This window comes from Lissotriton vulgaris, chromosome 8, assembly GCF_964263255.1.
Source record: "Lissotriton vulgaris chromosome 8, aLisVul1.2, whole genome shotgun sequence".
Taxonomy (NCBI): Eukaryota; Metazoa; Chordata; class Amphibia; order Caudata; family Salamandridae; genus Lissotriton; species Lissotriton vulgaris.
This window is the reverse complement of record NC_141696.1, coordinates 1,105,555,730-1,105,572,752: the sequence shown is the minus strand read 5'-3', so window position 1 is coordinate 1,105,572,752 and position 17,023 is coordinate 1,105,555,730.

Below are 17,023 nucleotides of genomic sequence, written 5' to 3'. Positions count from 1 at the left end.
TTTGCAAGGTTTTTTTAAATGCTAATTCCTAACTATATAAGGCCTGAAACCTATGTTTTTTTTCAGTGAATTTGCAAGGTTTTTTAAATACTAATTCCTAACTATATAAGGCCTGAAACCTATGTTTTTTTTAAGTGAATTTGCAAGGTTTTTTAAATGCTAATTCCTAACTATATAAGGCCTGAAACCTACGGTTTTTTCATTGAATTTCGAAAGTTTTTTAAATGACAATTTTTAAATGTATTAATTGTTATTTTTTTATACTGATTTACTACATTTTTGCAGGCATTTGTTCAGAGGGCACGCCCCCTTATTACAACACTCTGCAGCGCAACCCCTGGCACGTTTGCAGAGAAGGAACTAATTCCCCTTGCATACTGGGGATCCCTGGGGGGCAACTAGCCCACCAGGAGTCTCCAGTATAAGCCAGTGGGCTGCATTGCAGAGAGGTGTAATGAGGCCACACCCTTTTTTACACCTCTCTGCAACGCAGCCCCCGGCCGTGTTTGCAGAGGGGGAACTAATTCCCCTTGCATACTGGGGGTCCCTGGCGGCCAACTAGCCCACCTGGAACCTGCAGTATGCGCCAGGGGGCTGCATTGCAGAGAGGTGTAATGAGGCCACACCCTTTTTTACACCTCTCTGCAGCGCAACCCCTGGCGTGTTTGCAGAGTAGGAACTAATTCCCCTTGCATACTGGGGGTCCCTGGGGGCCAACTAGCCCACCAGGAGCCTCCAGTATGCGCCAAGGGGCTGCGTTGCTTTGCCCTGGGGGCAGCGGTCCCTGGGGCAGTGTGGGGGGGATGGTTGACCCCCCACACTTCTTTATCACTATGCCCTCATGATTTGATCGCCCTGGGGGGTTATTTTTTAAAAAACAGACAGGGTTTAAAAAAAAATTCGCTTTTTTGTCCTTGTGGGACCACCTGGGTAGGCCTAGGGGTTCATGGTGTGTGTACCCTGCCCCCTTTTTTTGTTCTACACGTTTGTTTTTCTGATTTCTTGTGCCTCGGTCTACCTAGCACAAGATGGATGCCAACACTTCCTGGTTAGAAGTGTTGACAGCCAATGAGCATGCAGCTTTCTCGGGAAGGCATGCTGATTGGCTGCCACTGTCTGTCAACACTAGCACAAGATGGAGGCCAACACTTCCTGGTTTGAAGTGTTGAAAGCCAATGAGCATGCATCTCCTGCTCTGAAAGTTTTAGAACTCAAAAAGGGGGCAGGGTAGAAGCACCCTGACCCCCTGGGCCTGCTCAGGGGTCCCACAAGGACCCACAAGGCCACCCCCCAAATCTTTTTTTTGGGGGGGAAATAGCAGGGTGCGCGTACCCCGCGATTTAAAAAAAAAAAGTTTTTTTTTGCCATGGGGGTCCCTGTGGGACCCCCTGAGCAGGCCTAGGGGGTCAGTATGCCCCCTATACAAACTTCCAGTATGCGCCAGGGGGCTGCCTTGCTGAGAGGTGTGAAAAAGGGCGTGGTCTCTTTACACGTCTCTGCAAGACAGCCCCCTGGCGCGGTTTCAGAGGGGGAACTAATTCCCCTTGCATACTGGGGGTCCCTGGGGGCCACCTAGTCCATCAGGAACCTCCAGTATGCGCCAGGGGGCTGCGTTGCTTTGCCCTGGGGGGCGGAGGTCCCCGGGGCAGTGTGGGGGGGATTGGGGACCCCCCACACTTCTTTATCACTATGCCCTGCGATTTAGTCCCCCCGGGGGGGGTAATTTAAAAAAAAAAAACGGGTTTTAAAAAAAGAAAATTGGGCTTTGGGGGTCCTTTTCGGACCACCTGGGCAGGCCTAGGGGGTCAGGGTGTGTCTACCCTGCCCCCTTTTTGTGTTCTAAATGGTTGTTTTTCTGCTTTCTTGTGCCTCGGTCTACCGAGCACAAGATGGATGCCAACACTTCCTGGTTTGAAGTGTTGACATCCAATGAGCATGAAGCTTTCTCTGGAAGGCATGCTGATTGGCTGCCACTGTCTGTCAACACTCCAAAACAGAAATTGTTGGCAGCCATCTTGTGCCTCGGTAGACTTAGGCACAGGAAAGCAGAAAAACAAACTTGTAGAACTCAAAAAGAGGGCAGGGTAGAAGCACCCTGACCCTCTAGGCCTGCTCAGGGGGTCCCACAAGGACCCCCAAGGCCCCCCAAAAATATTTTTTTTCCGAAAAATCACGGGGTGCTCGCACGGTGCGCGCACGGTGCGCGCTTATAGATATATACATGTTTTCAAATTCAATTTTCTCAACAACTACTGGAGGGATTTACACCATGTAACAAAAAGCGTGATCTGCAAACAGAACTCTACCTTTTTGCCAAGTTTGGTGTAATTCTGTTCAGCGGTTCGGGCTGTAGCAGTGTCTAATCGTCCTATGGAAAATAACATGGGGAAAACACGTTTTGGGACCCCCCTTTTTTCTCAGCCCCCACTTGACGAATCCCCCCAAAACTTTCAGGGAAGGAGCGGACTATCTTCTTTGGGAAATTTGCGGAGATTCATCAACCGGCGCCAAAGTCATTCCCAATAGAATGTTGCAGATTTCCTATGGAAACTAGGTCCTAACTATATATACGTACTGGCGACTGCCAGTAGGTAATACATATATATATATATATATATATATATATATATATATATATCAAAGAAGCCATCTGAAAGACCAAACCGGGCACTCTCGGGCTTGTAGATTAATTATATATTTATTTCATACTCTAGTGCAACCACAATGCAACTGACACAAGTGTTCCGGTCTCCTGGCCTTTCTCACTGTCAGTGACTCCAAGTGGTGATCACCCTTTCAACCTTTCTTCATTTCATTGGTTAACAGTTCATCCAAATTAACAAACTCAAATGCACTAAAATCAAAAAAGGACTTGAGCCATTTGGCTTACAGGTAGAGGGAGTTCAATGTGGCGGCCATTTTGAACAGTTAATCATTGCATGTTAGATACTCAATCAAAAAGGCACAGAGACATGATTTTAGCCCTAAAAAACATTTCAATGCACGACAAACCCTTGTAATTCATCAATCAATTGAAATACGACAAACTGTACAGCCGCCGTTTTCAAGGTTATCAAGTAGTGGCAAAAATTATTAAATTAAGTATTCTGCAATATCCTCAATACATTTCAAATAAGAAATCACTGCAGAAATTCATAATTGTGCCCTGAATGGGCCATCAAATACCCAAACTTGCTTTCCATTTTACATTCCACTTGCCGATAATTCATATTGTTTCGGTTTATCTGAAATATCTAAATGGATGCTATGTTCCCTGCCCCTCCTATATATACATAAACCACAAATATAACCAACACTAATAGATATACAAAGTCCACATATAAAATCTAGATTAAAGTCCACCAGGCAGGGAGGTCCCACAGAAGAAGGGAACCTAAAGCAATGTTTCCCACATAGTCTGCAGTTTCACTATCATTTGATATGTATAACAGGAGTCATGACGTGAAGAAGAGAGGAGCACAAAACGTATAATACGTATTGGAAATTAGTGGGTATAATTAATATCTAAAGAGTTTTGGAGAGTATTAAATACAATAACAACATTTTTCTTATATTCCCAGTTGTTGATGTTCACAATAACATATAGTTTGAGTTATAGCTGCATACCTCTTGATTTGTAAGTGTACTTGTTCCTCCAAAATGTAAGTGTACAATCCGGTCTCCCAGTTTAACTGCCAAATCTTGCAAAAGAAGATGCTTTTTGTGCCATAGAAGAGTAATCCAATTCTGGACGGTCAAAATGTGATTACCCAAGATGATACCTAAAAGAATCAAGGTATTGATTCAGAATTCGTCCTTATGACCAGTATCATATTCAGACTTACTAGTCATAGGTTTCCTATATGTAAATCATAACTTTTCAAACAGCCCTCCCTCCAGATGGTCTATCAGTTGCTAAAATAGGTCTCCTATAAACCAAATTCCAAAAAGCTTAGTTATATTGAATGCCTCTATTGTATCTGATCCGCATTCAGTTGTCCGAGGACCTCAAATCGGTAAATTCTCATGAAGTCAAAATAGTCATGCCATCCATATGCACCAACAAATGTCTGAGTCTAGTAAATCGGACAACCCAATCCTCATACATTACTCTGTATAATGGTGCTATATCAATCTGGCACAGTAGGAAGTAGATAGCAGGCATACAATTAAATATCCCAACCTGTGATCTGTGCAACTTAAGTTGCCAAATGTTTATACACCTTCAATGTACTTTAAGAAGTTATGTTATGGAACTTTCTGTTGTCATGTGCAATGTTCCCTCTAATTTTGTTCCTGTGTGTGCAGTCAAGAAGGGTATCACCAAACACTATCTAGAAATCAACTCCCTCATACTAGATGAGAACCCCGACATTCTCTTCCTCTGCGAAACCTGGCTGCGGGATGGCGCGTCTGCCATTCCCAATCTCACGCTCCCAGACGACTATCACATGTCAACTATAAATCGCGACACGAGAGGCGGTGGCATTGCGGTAATTTATAAGAAGCAATTTACCTGCTTATTTATTAAAGAAGCTCTTCCTGACTGCGAATGCGCCCGATTTAAAATTACAACAAGCCCACACTTCACAATGTTTGGTCTTTACATCTACCTCCCACCTGGCCCTGCTCCCAGGTTTATTGACGCCCTCCTTGAGTTGACTACCGCACTAGTGACCAAATCTGCTAATTTTACCATCTTGGGCGACCTCAACCTTCATTTTGACCTATCTAATGACCACACTATTAAAAATCTCCTTACTGATCTCTCTGCCCTACAACTTAATTCCCTCATCCAGGCTCCCACCCACCTAGCTGGACATACTCTGGACCCGGTCTTTACCAACATCCAAGAGGCCACCACAGAGATGCCCATACCCATGGGATGGACGGACCATTACCTCATCAAATTGACTATCCTAGTCTCTGGACGTCCGCACAAAGTTGAATCTACCCGCCGCCTTAAAAGACCATGGCACAAACTATCCACCGCTGTCTTCCACAATACCCTAGGAGAATTCCATCGGGAAGCCAACCAAGACATTAACACGACCTATAACGCCTTTAAGGACTGGATCACGGGTGGACTTGACACTCTTATTCCAGCTAAACTGACCAAAGGACGTACCACACCCTCCAACCCTTGGTACAATGACACTCTCAAAGCCATGCGCAAGGAGTGCAAAAGAGCTGAGTGTCTTTGGAGAAAAGACTTTGACTGTCAGGACAAAATCAACTATATATCAAAACTTAAATCATATCAAAAAGCTATCCATACGGCTCGTGCAGCTTTCTATGCTGACAAAATCAACTCAAGCCCAAATCCTGCTAAAATAATTTTCAAACTAGTCCAAGAACTTCAGAGCTCTAGGTCACCCTCTCCCAATATTGCATCCGCTGAACAATGTGAGCAACTCGCTACATACTTCGTTGAGAAAGTTCAGAATATCTACAAAACCTTCTCTCAGCACCCTCTCCACCCCATCAAACCCACCAATTTCACCTCCAACTTCACCCCTCTTACTCAAATCCCCGACATTTCTGCTGATGACCTAATCAAACTGTGCAGAAAGGTGAAATCAGGCTCCTCTGCGGACCCTATGAGCCCCACCCATTTCATGGACTCGCTTGACTTCTTCCTGCCCCCCATGATTGACATACTTAACCTCTCTTTCTCATCCGCTACTGTTCCGGCAACCTGGAAACAGGCATGGGTGTCGCCCATTATCAAAAAACCCTCCCTGGATCCATCTAAACCGGAAAACTTCTGACCCATATCCTTACTCCCTTGGCTGTCTAAAATTGCAGAGGCCCACGTTAACGGCATCCTCTCCAAACATGTGGACCTGAATGGCATCCTGGACCCATCCCAAAATGGTTTCAGACCAGGCCACAGTACAGAGTCTGCCCTTTTGGCCACCTCCGAATATCTCCGGACGATCTTAGATTCCGGTCAGAGTGCTGCGCTGATCCTTCTCGACCTCAGCGCAGCCTTTGACACGGTATCCCATGACATTCTTCTTAAGCGTCTGGAGATGACCGGTGTGTCTGGCCTCGCTCTGACCTGGTTCCGCTCCTTCCTTAAGGACAGATCCTACCGGGTGTCAGCCCCTCCTTTTCTTTCCAAACCCCATCCCATAACACAGGGAGTTCCTCAGGGCTCAACCTCTTCAACCTTTACGTGCAGCCTCTTGCGGCGGTGGCCAAAGAGTGGGGGCTGACGCTGGTATCGTATGCCGACGACACCCAGTTGGTCATCACCCTCACGGAAAGCCCCTCCATCGCGGCCTCCAGGTTCAGAAATGGCCTGGCAGCAGTGGCACAATGGATGACGGACAATTACCTACAATTGAACGCGGGGAAAACGGAAGTGCTTCTCCTTGGTAGAAACACCAGCCTTTGGAACGAGCACTGGTGGCCGTCATCCCTTGGTTCCATCCCACTCCCTAAATCCCTTGTAAAAAATCTTGGAGTCTGGATGGATGCCACACTCAGCTTCCAGACACACACCAAAAAGGTGGCCGCCACCTGTATAGGTCTATTGAGAAATCTCAGTTCTATACTTGGCTTTTTTGACCCGAAGGTCCGCCAGCTGATCGTCCAAGCGACTATCCTTTCTCGCTTGGACTACGCGAATGTCCTCCTCCTAGGGGCAAACAAAGCAGAAATTGCTAGGCTTCAACGCGTGCAAAATGCGGCGGCAAGAGCGTTGGTCAGCCTTCCCCGCAGGTGATCAGCCAGAGCTACCATCCGCAAACTTCACTGGTTGCCCGTTGACTCCAGAATTCATTTCAAGGCCCTCATCACGATCTTCAAAATCTTCAAACAGGGAAGTCCCACTCTTCTACAAAATCTCATCAGCCCCTACGTTCCTGGTCGTGATCTGTGCTCCTCTAACCAGCTCCTCTTGAGTGTTCCCCGTGCAAAGCTTTGCCGCACTGGAGGTCGCTCTTTCAGGGTCCTGGGACCCAAGCTATGGAATGCTCTACCCCTTCACATCCATTCCCTAGACAGCCTTCCTACTTTCCGAAAAGCCATCAAGACCCTCCTATTTCCCTCCGGTTAGCTCTTCACTCCCCCCCCTTTCCCCTTCCTGGTAGGTTCTGTGACTTCTCTCAGCGCCGGGACGCCCCTTTGCTGGGGCAGCTGTCGCGCTTTACCAAACCCAGAATAGAATAGAATAGAATTACTTACTTGAACATCCAGCACACGCTTAGGGGCGTCATAAGGAGTACACATCTCTGTACAAATGCTACAGTACAATAATACATAATAAATGCTTGTGTCTTCTTTAGTTCTATCAATTTAATGAGATCACTTGAAAATTAAGGTGCATTCAACATCCATGAGTACCTAGAATAAATAAGGAGACACAGATGTAGGGTATAAATATGAGTGCAATCCTTTACTGTGAGACAGTGTATGGCTCTGCAGGCTGAGACATGGTCCAGCTTCATCAAGTCCTTTACTGATGTTATGTCCTACATGAAGACGTACCTGTACAAAATAAAAAGCTGGTACTTCATTGGAATGAAGTAGTATCTTAGGCTGTTCGAGATCAAAAATACACAACAGTACCAACCTCAGATTCCGCGAGTAACCAATGTAGATTTTGTGTTCAAATCTCAATGTTCTGTCTTTATTCCTTTGCCTCGAACAGAAAGAGCTCTTTGACATTGCTTCAATTTGGGTACCACACGCTGTAAAAAAAAAAACCTTCACAGTAACCCTCATCGGTTTAGCAGTACAGTTATGTGGGCATACAACACCTCAAAATGTAGGAATACCGATTTGGTTAAATTGTGTGCTCTTGAATAATCACTGTATTAATGTTTTCCTCTGATCCCATTTTTACCTAGTTTGCTAGTACTTAGAAGCAGCCTAAATGTTTCCAGTAAGTGTATGATAAAAACTGGACCTCAAAACACTTAGCATTATTATTTTGCCACCGTAGTTCTACTTACCAAACTCTATCCCCTAATCTGCAAATATGTGAAAGTCTGAACTAAGCTTAATGGAATAAATGAACACCATGACATATTGCCAGGACATATCACCAGCACAGTTTTCGTTCACACATCTATATGATTTGATCAAATTTTCATGGCTAAAAAGGTGTTGTTCACAAACAGGGACCTTCTTGCCTAAAAACTATAGCTGATCGAACACTACTTGGCCTCAAGTTCTGCCTTTTTTCTAACGAGGTTGCAATAAAGATTGTTGAAAATAAATACCTCCAAACACATTCCAAATGATTCCAAAGATTCATGAAAAACACAAAATTGTAATTTTCTTTTCAACCTATATATGATCTATCACTTTACGCTGTTTGCCATGGGTGAGTGAAGTGTTTTCAGGCTATTGTTGTTTCCAAAAACTCACCGCCTTTTAACTCATACAGTTGAATAAAGGGTCTTGCCAAAATTCCTGAAGTAGCAGAACTAACATTAAGCATCCTTTCACTCTAAATACATCATATGAAATGGTATTAATTATAAATTAACAAATACATTTAAGGTAAATAAAATAACAATTGTTGAGGTAAAAGGGTTGCATGAGTTATGGTTTTAACATTACATTACATGGTGAAGCTTCATACTGTACGGGTAGCTTGAAAAAGTCTATACATGAATGTCTTAGTAAGATTAAAAACTAGCTCTTTCCAGACACACTGATGTGAAGCACTGCGTTTGTTGCTCAAGCACATGTGCTAAAGGCTGGGTACACTGATGGAGCATTGGATGCCTTTCAACTCATTCTAAAGTATATTATGTATTATTAAACAGACACATAGCAACAGCTCCTGTCAGATCGGGTGTAATGTGCAAACCCATTACCATTAACTTGAGATTTCTGTCTCTGTATAATGCACAGTCAATGTTGCAAGCAGGCATGCAGCTGGTCCACAGCTATTATTTATATGACCAATTCGGTTGCACACCCTGCTAAGGGGTTTGAACATAATAATGTCTGGCCCCACTAGCAAATGATGATCTTGCATTTTGCAATAAACTGAAAATAGAACTAATGGCTTTACAGTTAACCTTAAACCAATGCTGCAAAGGAGAAAAATAACATAAAGTGTATTTGTAAAGCACACGTTCACCCGGAGGTATCTTGCCTCTGAATAACAGATGTTTATTGTTACCCAACTCAATGGTTCTCATTTTATCTATCAAAGTTATTTTATCTCCGTGCACTCTTGGTCAACAGGTTTACCAACTGAAGATTAAACAAGCTCTTTTATGCTGCTACATCCGTTGCACTGTGTCCAACGGTGCCTCAAGCAAATTCAAAACTGTATGAGTCCGGTACCACGAACCCTAGGATGAGCGCAATTTTACATAGAAACAATTGGTTTCTGTACGTTTCTTTCATTTCTATTTGACAAAAACTCACAATGAGGGATTAGAAGCTCTCGAATGGTGTTTGATAAATAACGATGCAGGAGATGCAAATAAAGTATTTCTATTCGAATGAATGCACTTTGCATTATACCACAGTTACTTCCAGTGTCAAGGAAAATTCTACAGTCAATGTAACGGGGCATCAATGGGTTTTGCAGGGGCACCGTCCCTAGCAAATATCTTCATTGCCAAATTTGAACATCAACACATTTTACAGAATCCACAGTGGACTGACAATCTTGTACTTTTTAAAAGGTACATAGGTGACATATTCATCATTTGGAGAGGTAATGCAGACACGCTAGAAAAGAACTGAACCAGCACCATGAACGGATTAAGTTCACCCACACACTGGATAAACATCAAATACCATTTTTGGATGTACTGGTAACAATTGAGCAAACACCATTAAAACCAGGGTATTTACAAAGACCACGGATCGCAATTCCTGTTTGCATTTTCAACGTTTTCACCAAGAATCGCTAAAATCTCATTTACCACTTTCACAATCCATCAGGCTTAAAAGTATTACTTCAGATCTGACCAAAGTACCAGTGACAATCAAAAATCAAGCATCCAAGTATTTGAAAAGAGGGTATCCTAAAGACATCATAGAAGAATCTATCAAAAAGGTAAATTCATTGAGCAGAGCATCGTTGCTAACGCCTCGAAAACCTCCAAAGAAAAATCACTGACAGTCTGTGTTCTGAAATACTCCACACAAGCCAACAAAATCAAAAGTATGATCAAGAGGCAGTGGGCACTGATCAACTCCGAACCGGATCTCAAACATTTGTTTGACGAAAAAATAACTTTTGCATTCCCACATTCAAAAAATCTGCAAGAATGTTTAAAGACACAGAAACCTAAGAAAATCAATCAGAAAGGAATGCAAAGATGTGAAAATTGCGTTCATTGCAATAATGTCATGGTAGGCAATACATTTACGCATCCAATGAAAGGAAACAAAATACCACTTCATCATTCCAGTACATGCGACACAAAGAATGGTATATATGCCATCAAATGCCCATGTGGCAAAATATATGTCAGTCAAACCGAGAGAAAAATCAAAATCAGGATGACCGAACACAAAAGCTAAACAACAAAAAAAGAGAGAGGTCTGAACTGGTCAAGCCCACGGCTACCAGAAATGTGGAGCAAAAAGATAAGCGGATAGTATTGATCACAGTCACTCTAGTTGAGTGGGATCACAGTCACTCTATTTGAGTAGGAAAGCCCTCACACACCGACCTAGTCAGTGTCATGCTTCATCATCGGGCCCCACCGAAGAGACCGAGTGTCTCTTCGGTGTGCTGCGACGCCAGAAAGACTGCGGAGCTGGTTGTGTGGGGAGGATGTGTTGTGAAGATTCTCAAATTAAAAGTGACTAACAGGGTATCGAAAAAACTTTAATAAGTGATCCCTAAGACACGTGTAAGTGGTATATGTGTCTGAATTTAATAGCCAAGGTTTTAGGGTTTAGTTTAAATTCAGCTAAATACCACAAATTTATTAAAATCAGTCAACATGTTTCTGCCTTCAATATGGTATATATTCACCATGGCATTCTTCAGGACTATAACCCCGGCGGTATGGACACTCTAATAGTCCACCCTGACCTGGGGGCGTGAAAGTGAAAAAAGAAAAGTGAAAAAAGTGCTTTAAAAATTGGGAGAGCAATTTGCTCAATCCAAAAACCCCAAAATTAGGGGTGTATCAGCACCTGTGGAAAAAGATAAACAGACAAACACATAAAGACATATATACAATTAGTATATGCCAGCGTACACTTATCGTAGTGCTCCTAAGATGGTGGCAAACCTATGTGTGCACACAATAACAGATAACTTATGCACCATCCAAGTAGCCCTTTGGGAGTATTAGTATTTGCTAGGAGGTGAAGTGCTAGAGGTGGTTAAAAACTACTATTGTAGTGAAGGAGATAAAAACGCGATGTGAACTCTCCATGAGAAGGGATCAATTTGACCAAATGGTCAGTGACCCCCACAAGATGGTGAAATATGGAGAACATCTCACTTTAAAAATGGGCGCTACTTGCACCATGGGTCTCGGGAGGGGGGTTGGAGCGCGCTTGGCACATCCTAAGAAAAAGTACAGAGTTGAAATGTCAGCATAACCCATACAACACACAGGCACTTAGCTTTGTTAGTCGTAGTAATCGTTCCACTGTAGATGTAGACTCACGCCCTCAGCGCTCACAGCCCGTTTTTAAACCTGTTGCGATCCTCTAGACCGGACCCCGACGATGGGGAGCGGGGCCGGTGAATGAGTATAAGAGCGCTTTGTTTACGCGCTCGATTCCGGGTTTGGGCGTGCCTCGCTGTTTTCGCGATGGGCGTATCTCGACGAAAGCGAGGCTTGAAACGCACACGCCCACTAAGGCGGATGCGCGTTACTGATCGGACCGAGGCTTGAATTAAGGAGCCTATCCCTGCGCTAAGCCTCAGGGGGGTGTGTACACGCTGATAGTTGTTATGACGACCAGTGGAGCGAGTGATTAGCTGTTACGGTCGGCAAGATTTACTTAGCTTCCAGGAACTCGGAACAGCTATAAACCATTGGGTTAATAAATAGGGAGGGACAGTGTGAAGGAACACATTTTAGCAAAAAAAGGAGATTGTGATTTAGAACACATAAATTGATCTGTGGACTGAGATATTAATGCACACAGAGTTTTTGAAAGATAAATCAATTATTGCACGTTTTTAAACAGATCAGATCTGTGTAGTATTTGACAGCCATCTGGAGTTAAGGAATTCATGTTAGGACTGTATTCCAGGGGATGTCGTCGTTGAGCCCATTGACATTTGTCCCCAGACGGTATACCCAACGCTGTTCCTTTTCGAACAGTCTATTTTGTATGTTCCTTGTGCCATCAATTGCTTCAATGACAGTCCACGTCATGTCATTGGTGGTATGATTCTTTTCTAGGAAATGGCGGCTCAGCTTAGTGGTTACTTTCTTGCACCTTATGTTACTCCGGTGTTCGCAGATCCTTTGTTTCACCTTTCTAGTGGTCATGCCAACGTACCGAAGGTTACAGGAACATGTGATCAGGTAGACCACATTGCATGAGTTGCAATTAGTATGAACACGTTGCGTCCACACTTTCCCTTCTTCCAATGTCAAGGTTTTTGTAGGCTGTGTTAAATGGCAAACACTACAATCCGAGCAGGGATAATGCCCGGTGATTTTAGGGAGTCCCCACGATGTTGTTACTGATGGTGTGATATTCAGTGGATTCTCTTTTGGGCGTGTGTGGACCAGCGTATCTCTTAGACTGCGTCCCTTTTTAAAGGAAAAAAGGGGTTTTTCCCAATCCTTTTTAAAGGTTCTTACAATACTCCAGTGTTTATTTATACTCTTTTTCATGGTGTTGGAGAGGCTGCTGTATGTCGTGACACACAAAAGCAGCATAAGAACGCACAACTTTAAATCAACTGTTGCAGCACATTGGCATGAATCGGCTCATCAGATATCTCAAAATATATTCACTGTGCTAGAAGCCATAGAACAGAGATGATACATAGATCCGCATAAACAGTTATTAAGAGCTGACTTTTTTTGGATAAAAAAGCTGAATTCCTTACAACCATATGGAATGAATGATTGCGTTGAACTCGCCTGTTTTCTATAATGAACCTGTAAACTCCGGAACTTTGCTTTATTGGATTCTGCACAGCATATATGTATATTGTTTAACATGGAGTTATTTTTTATTTTTTATTTTATTCATATATTGTGTCGCAATATTTGTTTATGCAAGCGTAAGAACGAGCACCATGTTTTGAATACGTTTAGCGCAACTATACCATAACAACAAAATGGCTTTTTTAATTTAATTACACAACCCTTGGTCAAGTTTATCATGGCATAATTCGTTGTTTTTATGTTTGTTTGTTTCCCCAAGATTAGAGTATCACGATTGGGTCTTTCATAACATGTGACTTGAAGTTGACAAGAATAGGTTTACCCTCATCACGGGCACCAATAGAACTTTGTTTTGTGTCCGTTTCGGATCTTGGCAGCTAAGATAGGTTAATCCTTAGACATGTGACAAAAAAGCTGTCATGTAAGAAGTAGCCCCTGTCACGTGCACAGGGAACATTTGAAATCGCTTAGCGATTATGGATAAAACGTGTTGCACACTTCCGAGAACACTAACCAGGAAGTACAAGCAGTTGAACGAAGCAGAGGACGTAAGTCATTTTGTATCGGCTTTTCCGTTATATAGCGTTTAAGGATAGCTTTTCTATGCAGGCTTAACCATTATCTTGGAACTTCGTAGTTGCATTTAATCACATCGCACTGAGAGTATGAACAAAAATTTTAGTTTATTATAATTTTTTGTATCACACGAACCCTTTTTTCATGACTCAGAAGCATGTTAATCCGTAGATTCACCAGGTTTAATATGAAGCGTTTAACTTGAACAGACTGTGTTTGCATATCCAAATATTGAAACGTGACCACATAACAACGCGGGTTTCTGGTTAAATATCTCTATTGTATATGTGAATTTGAATTGGTTTAATGTAAGGCTGATCTTGTATCATGTATTTTTCTGCTACAGACCCCTGAGGAAGGGTCTCCTTTTAGACCCGAAATGCATTGGGTTTTATGAAATTGTTGGATGACACTACTTGTTTTGAGATTTCACCATGAATTAATGGATGAATAAATGAACTCATTGCTCAAACACAGAATAATTGAGTGAAGTTTTTGTCAAATAGAAATGAAAAAAAACGTATGGAAACCAATTGTTTCTATGTAAAATCGCGCGAATCCTAGGGTTCGTGGTACCGGACTCATACAGTTTTGACTCATTTTATCTATCTCAGATGGATGAAAGGCTGAGTGGACCCGCCGGGATTTGATCCTGTGACCATGAGGTCAAACACAGGCTCCTGAAGTGGATGCATTAGTCCACTGAGCCTTCAGATCCGGCACTCCACTGAGCTACCAGACCTGGCGTGTAATTTTTCTGTTACTATAGCTGCCACAAAATCTCAGAAAACTCAAACCCTTTTTCTCATTCTGATCTCCTGCTTTCCAGTGTTTTAGTAATAAAATACTTTCAGTTATCTCCATGTAGGGTCTCATTTAGGAAATAAAATGATGTTTTTGAAAAATAGTTTTGTTTGCTGTCCCCAAAGTTAACAAAATAAACACATACTAAAAGGGCCTCAGGTCAATTGTAAGAAATCCGGGCTGGTTGTAGCTTCAGACTTGCATATGTTCAAAGACTGCCCTCCCATTAGCATATTTTGGGAAGAAATATGGGTGATGTAGGAGAGTATTTTGAGAACACCAATTCAGATAGACTTGATCTTGATAATCTTTGGCCTTAATAGCCACGTCGTAGGTCCAGCCAGATCCCTGCTATTTTATTTGGTTTTATTGGACAGGAGACAAATATGTAAACATTGGTTAGACTCAACCCCTCCTAAGCATTACGAGTGGTTGACTTCACCATATGAAATGTTTAAGATGGACTCATCCAGGACTTGCAGTAGAAAAAGATTGCGTATTGGGATTTACTGCTCCAATGGAAAGAACTTGAGGGAACTAGCAATTTTTTTACCTATACTTTGTTATTCGACCTATATCTGAATGAAGGGCGGGTCCGACGATTATGCCTCTTGGATACTCCATGGACTATGTTGGACTTCCCAGGGCTATCAAAAGCGTCCATTTTTTTTTGTTTTTACGGACCAAGTTGGAGTGAAACCTATCCCCTTTTTGAGGGTAAGTAACATTCAGGTCTGACAATGAACCCTTACAGGCTGAAGGCACTGAGAGACGTCATCTCAGGTCGTTGAGTAGGGGTCCGAACAGACAGTTTGTTTACTGTGGTTGAAGGCGAATGAGGAAAAAAAAGATAAAATAAACACATACTGTTGAAAAAAAGAGGGAGAACTATTTCAATGGCTACAACGATGGTCTGCATTCAGATGAATGGTTAGGCTGGGAGGCAGTGAGTAACGTAAGACAGGGGAGTGCTGTCAGTGAATAATGTAGGTTGCCACCTGTTTCAAGTTAGCCTCTCACCAGGTGATTATAGGTCTCCCAGCGCTGCCTACTTTTTGTACTGGGTATTGGTCAGTGACCTCTAACCCAAGGGCAGGGCCACTAGAATTACATGATATTACAGCGGTAGAGCTTTTCGCATAATTATGGATTTGCTGCATAATCTATCATCTGCTTGATAATCTGCAGATTTTAACTTGAAAAAAATTAATTTCTAACTCAAACGGTTCAAAAGTTACTAAAAACATAGTGGCATGTGTTGCTTTAAAGTAGAACGCCCACTGCAAAGGTTGACTGGTCATCTTTCTGTTGTTTATTGCTAAATGTGAGTGTTCAGCCACTACTAATGAGGTGCACCCTATGCCCAGACAAGTGTAAAAATGACAAAATAATGAGGTATTACCATAACAAAATGTGCAGCATTATGCTGCATAATGTGCCTTTTTGTGCCCCATTATTTAATCAACCTGCTGCATAATTTGATCCTCTCCTGCCTCATAATTCCAGTGGCCCTGGCAAAGGGCAACATTAAACACGTTCCTCAAACCCTTTCCGTTCAGTGAAACTCTTTACATTTCTCAGCAGCATCCAAGTGCTTCAGTGCATCGTCAGTGTTTGAGTAGGGTTCATAAATACTGTACCATATAATTTCCAGGTGATGCATAATTAGCAAACACTTTTAAATGTGTTCTAGAGAGGAGTTAATGATCCCTTAAAAGTAATTAAGGTAAACAAAGGCAGAAATGTCATGTTACATGAGCACATTCGATTTTGTTTACAGTCCTATTTAGTATCACATCTGGGCCTTTGCAGACTCTTAAACAACACCAAATTGCCACTATTTTTCTCCCTGAAAGGTATCAACCTTAACTGCAGCTCCTTCTTGTCTACACTCCTGTGAATAAATGCTGTCACTTAACAGCTCCGTCCCTTTTCATTTACTCTTAAAAACAGGACATTATGTGCTCCATGCCACACAGATGTTGGTCAGGAGACAGACCTTGCAAAAGCCCCCCTGTGCAGCTTCCACCCCATGCTAATTGTAAAACAGACAATTTTAGTGTTAGTCGCCTGCTCTGTCCCCCAGTAGCCCCCATGTGCTCTGCATGCCCAGGCTATTGTGCAGCTTTCTCCCACCACAGGGGTTTGACACACCTGATCGCCTCCTAGCTGGGTTGCTTTATCTACCTTGCAGAGCCTCACGGGAGCCACTATCTTTCACACTGATCATCAATTTAAAAGATGGGCAGCTAGCGAAAGGCAGAATATCTCCTAATGTCTTGAACGACCTGAGTGCTTTCAGGTAAGCTACGGAAGCTTGATGAAGGCTGGGTGCCTGCAAGTGCAGGCGTGCAGCCTGGAGGAAACATAAGCAGTGTCTTAGAAGCAGAACCTGAATGTGCCATGCACTGAACGTTGATGCGTACACATAGTATGAGTCATGTTATCTGTTGGACCTGTCCCCCTCTGCTGGGCCATCCCAGATGTCTGCCTTCTTTGCCTTCCTTTGTTGAACTCGTTTTTGTTGACTCTGTCCAATTTTTCCATGTTAACCAGCTGTA